The following is a 5,731-nucleotide window of genomic DNA, read 5'->3' as shown; positions in this document are numbered from 1 at the left end:
CAGTGGTTTGAAGCTTATATATCAAGCGAACTTGGTTCTTTGAGAATTTAGATGAATGTGCAAGATGATTAAATACTGTGTGCTCTTTGCTGTTTAGCTGCCTCCACACTTTACATATACTTGTTAACCCTTGTTTTAGGATGCTAAAAGTATAATTTATAGACCTTTCTGCTCTCTACTTAACCATTCTTCTCATGCCTTGACTTTCTAGAATTTTTTTATTCCCATAAGAAAATACAAAATCAAACACTTCAGCTCCTTTCCTTTCCATCTCCACATTCTTGTTTTATGTTGTAAAAATTTCCACTGAATGTGTTATGCTTACTGGCAAGGAGGAAGATCAGAAAAGTCCTGCATAAGAGGACAGAAAAAATCAACACAGGGAGTGGAAATGTATATGTCAACGTGAAATAAAAGGAAATTCAGCCCATTGTATTGATCTGTACAAGGGAGTTTTGACAGAAAGACAGTTATTTCTTCAGAGTGAGAGGAATAACAAAGTGAGTAGGTGTCACGACTGTTTTGGGATGGGATAATTTAGTTCCTGGTATGAATCTAGGCAGAAAGCTTCGGTGACTGTCACTGAAATGGATGGACTTGCCTAATATGTAGTGCTTGATGACTTGGATCCCACATACCAAAAGAGCATTACAGGCATATCTGCAACCAATATAACTCGGACAATTTCCATGGAATATACTGCATACTCAAATTTCATGTTTCTACATGATTTATGATGTGTTTTTACAAATTTGATGAAAGCAAATGAGTCAATTTAATTACCAGCTTCAGTCCTTGATGACTCTTTCCTTTGGAAGGTAAATATAAGAACATAATTACCTTTTGCTTATATAGAAATTTACAGTATTTACCACCCATTTATGTGCTTAAAAATTACGGTGTAATTAAAAATTACTGGTTTTTTATTCTGCAAAATTAAGCAATCCTCAAGAAATTTTATCACTTCAAACTTACATTTTTGTCTTCAGATTCAGCATTCAGGGATTGTTCTAATGGCTGTCTTTTGCCCCATACATACATACTTTGTGTTAGCACTCTGTATCTAATTATATGATACTGAGAGACTGAACTTCAAAGAAAAGAGAGCTTTAACTTGCAGCTTTAGGCTGCTAAGATAAATAGGCTTTACCGTTCACTACATTTCCAGAATCATCATTTGTTAACTTTTGCATATTTCCAGATATATAAAGACATAAACAGATGGAATGTAACGAATCACTGTAACAAAATCATGTTATTTCTACTTCTCATTACCTAATTGTGTTCACGGTATTGGAGGGACAAAAGCCCAGATCTATGAACCTAATTCAGCAAAGTGCTGATGCCCCTAACCTTAACTAAATAGTAACTTGAATGATTTCATGTGTGATGCATATCTCATTTTCTTTAATGATATGTGAGCATTCCTTGCTAAATTTTTAATGTGCTGTTCATTCTGTTAAAAAACTGTTTTCCATTTTAAAATGAAACATCTCATCAAACACTATTTTTGTAATGAAATATCTTTCCAAATGATAAATATTTTGCATTAATAGTGTAAGTGGAACACACACATAAAAACAGAAGTCTCTAATTCCAAGGACTTTTTTCTTAGCTTGCATTAGACCATCTCTTCCTGCCTTGCCAGTTTAGTTATCTTGAAAACAAATGACTATTTTCTTCCAGCAGTAGCATACATGTAGTGATTACACATATAATATTTTTTTTTTTTTTGTAGGGTGGTGGTGTCTATCCTTCTGGATATGTTACTACAGCATCATTTAAAGGACGACCAGATTATTTGGCATTTTATAACTTCCGAAAATAAATTGCTGCTCAGTATCTTTCTCAGTGCTCCATCTGACAGCATAAACATATTTCAGAACAAGTATGATGAGATTTTCAGTGTCTTTATATTATGTCGTGCTTTACTTAAATATCTACCAATCTTATCCATTTGCAGCTCCACACAATATTCATCATGTCCTTACTTGTACTTTTTTGACTTCTTCGGGAGTTAGATCAGGTTTTCTTTAGAATTCTTTCCATCATCAGATATCTTGCTCTTCTATTTTATGTTCATTCCTCTTTTACTTCAGATCTGCTGTATTTCAGGTTCTTATTTCTGAATGTATGCATTTGTTTTAAAATGCGAATTAAGTACCTGCATTGCTGCTGCTTTATATTTTATTTTACTCGAATATTTGTAAAATAGATGTATGTACTGCCTTGGGGAAGGAGTCTACTGCTTAAATCTCAGCTGATCAAGTCTATTTGCCTCTTAATAGTTTGATTATGGTAGATTGCTTTTACCTTCACTCTGCTTTATGTAAGAAAAAATATGAGTGCATCAGAAGATGTTTTTATGTAACATAGGAATGTGTTGATTGAAGTATTTCCAACATTATTTATAGTTGCAGTGAATTCTGACAGCCGAGGAGTTCTACAACAAAATACTGAACTGGTATTGTTCCTCTTCTGTCCATTTTGTGTCAAAAGGGGCCAGGTCAATCATCAGCCTAGAGCTGTACTGCACAGCCACACATTTTTAGAATAGCTGATTGGCAATACATGGATTAGCTAATGTTCACTGACCTGTTCTGGTATGTTTAAAGGTGAGCGCTTGAAATGGTTGTTAGGAAACTGTTACTGGTGAGGACACCAAGAGGCATAGGCTTCCTTCTAAAGTTTGATCGCTTCAGGGGTTGCTTACTTTTTGCCACCTGGATGATTGTTTTCCTGTGAAAACAATTTTATTCTGTAGTTTTAAACCTTTCCTTTCTTTGGGAAAGACTTTGCATTAATAAGCAGGTCTTTAGTTGCTTTTCATTTCTCTTCTTAGCAAAGCTGAGATGACACAAACAAATTTTAGCTCAAACATTTTGAAGACAAAGCATACAACTCCTTTCTATAAAGATTAGTCACTTCAATAATATTGCTGCTTTTTGTATTGCTTTCCAAGACATATTTCTTATATTTGGTTTTGATGTCTAAAATTACAGACTGAGAGTGTTTGTAGTTAAGTCAATATTTGAACTATGCAATCATAGGCATTTAGAGAAAGGCCAAGTCCTGTGCTTGAGTAACTGTTTCATTGCTGTAAAATTCCATGAGACTCGGGAAAGATGGATCATTTACATATGGCTACAGAGTGGAAAACAAAGCCATTTCACAGCATCTGCTGTTAACATTAGGGTTTTTTCTACAACTGAATGTTGGTGAAGATGGCAAGAGAATCTGTTATGAACTCTTGCAATTTCCTGATAAGCTGACTTCTTGAATTTTGTGACTACATGGGACTCTGTGCTTTTACTGGTGGAGAGAAAGTGAACTTGCAGATCTAGCATTTCAGAAGACTGCATGAAAAACGATCCACATATCGTTTTTACTCAAACATAAGAAGCTAGTTCAAAAACAACAATTTTTTAAATGATCTTTAAGCTAAATTCATGATCTGGAGATCTCGCTAATGTCTTTTAATTCTTGTATTGGTAATGCTGTACTTTTAAGTCATGGAGCGTCCTCAAAAAATTCTTCCCAGCTAAATTTACTGAACCACAAGAGAGCCACAGAGCTGTATGTAAAAAATGTGTCCATCAGAATAGCTTCCTGACATCTGGCATCAGAGAAATTGCTTTGATGCCATCACTGGACTCTCTCCTAAATAGTATACAAAAAGTATTGGATTTTCTTCAGAAATATTTTACATTCCTCTGTATTTCAAGTGAGTAATATACTTGTTCAAATTTACACTTAAGGTAAATTTAGTGGAATAACAGAAGGAATGAATATATGCATTTGTTTTCTAAAAGTAAATCATTATCCTTGTTGTTTTTACATAGAAGCACAGCAGTCTGCTGTTTCCCAGTTAATCCTCCACTGGTTTTTAGCATTCTCTATGTGAGTTCCCTAAAAAATCTTTTTGGGAAAATGATGGTTATTTCTTTACACAATATTGGATTGCCTTATCTTTTATGTTGCTATGTAATATTCTTATGTTTTTCTCATCTGTATCTACACTCTGTGGATTAAGACTTGTTTTCCCTTCTTTTTAGACCATGACTCTCCCCAAGAAGTGTTTCGACTCAGTACCTTGGTTACCCTGGTTTGTTAGTGTAGCCACTACAGTATTGAGATAGACTTTTTATCCATACTTTAAAAATACAGTTATAAGACAAATACATGATTTTGCAGATTACAGAAGAGATTGGCAGTGAGAGTGGAAAATCACTAAGTTATAAAGAGCATAAAGAAACTCCATCTACATGATTTCATTGTGGAAAAGAGTGGGGTTTTTTGTTTTATTTTGTTTTTTTTCTTTTTTAAGTTAACAGGGTATGGAAATACACTGTGAATGGACTTGTTATGACTCATGCATTTGTATTTGTCTTCCTCCCTTTTCAATTTTCCCTGCCACAGCGCTAGTATTCCAGGCATTCACTATGCTGACACTCTCCCACTCCCTGTTCCCATGTGCCTGATGCAGTCAGCCAGGCTGAGATACGACCAGTTGCATCTAGTAGTTGAGGTCTTGGAGCGAGAGAGGCTGCAAAGTTATGCAGAAATTGGCAAATTTATGCTGTCTGGCAGATCCTCGTGAGTCTCACATTTGAACTGTGGTACCATAGTCTAATGCATAATCTTATATAAGTTGGAAGCACCGTCATCACATGATCCACTGTCTGTTACATCCCACGACACATCAGATAATGCCTGTCTTCTCTTTTCGGTGGTATGGGATGGGTTTTGAGAGGTCTGAGAGAGTAATTAATTCAACTGTGTTTTAACATAAAATAGGTGAAAAATAGAGTAAGGGTTGAGGGGGACCCAACCAAAACAGAAGACCCAAATTTTCGTGGTTAGAAAAAGCCAGCAGAGCAAGGACGTATGCATAGATCTAAAGCAGAATATTTTATCTCTTGTTGGGGGTGTGGCATACTTTCAGGCCATAACCACCAGTATCCCATGGCAGCCCCATATTTGTTTCTGGTTCAAAATGAAAATTAGAAACAACTGTTTTGCAGTGATAATAATCATCCATTGCCAAGGAAGAAGGAAATTCATCATCACCAGGATTCCTTAAATTGAGACAGGATGTTTTTTTGCTCTAGGAAACTGCAAATTATTGGTCTTGACAGTATTCACTTACATAGTAAGGGAAGATGATATGTTCCACTACAAAAATTGCTGGTGAAATTTTATGGCCTGTGTTAGGCAAAGATCAAACCAGATGATCCCTAGGTCTTAAAATCTGCCCTTAAAATTTACATCTGCTCAGAAACAAAATCTTATCAAAAAATGATGAAAGGGAAGAGGAGGGCTGAAATACTGGCATAAAATGTTTTCGCTATAACAAACCATTTTTTCAGAACTGGAACATTTACTTGTTCTGGAATTGTTATGTTCACAGGCTTGGTTGTAGTCATAGCCTAACCAAGAACTTCTTACACACAAAAGTCAAATTGGATGTTTTTCCTACTTTCCTTTCTAGCAGTTGAAAGAAGTATTGACTGCTCCACAATGTACATCAACCATGATGTCAAACCACGTAAAGGTTCGTCTGCCTGTAGGAAACATCATCTTTTTACAAGTGAGAAACTAGGCACGGAGTGGCTGGGTCATTCAAAATTGTGATGTTTTCCAGAGCCAGAGAACAAGCAGAGTTAGGTTTGGACCTACAATAAGCTGCTAATCTAAGACTTTCCTTCCCATCTAGAGTCTGCCATTCCTC

Source organism: Dromaius novaehollandiae, chromosome 1, assembly GCF_036370855.1.
Source record: "Dromaius novaehollandiae isolate bDroNov1 chromosome 1, bDroNov1.hap1, whole genome shotgun sequence".
In the NCBI taxonomy this organism is placed as follows: domain Eukaryota; kingdom Metazoa; phylum Chordata; class Aves; order Casuariiformes; family Dromaiidae; genus Dromaius; species Dromaius novaehollandiae.
The sequence above is the reverse complement of the archived record's forward strand: the minus strand, read 5'-3'. Positions refer to the sequence as shown.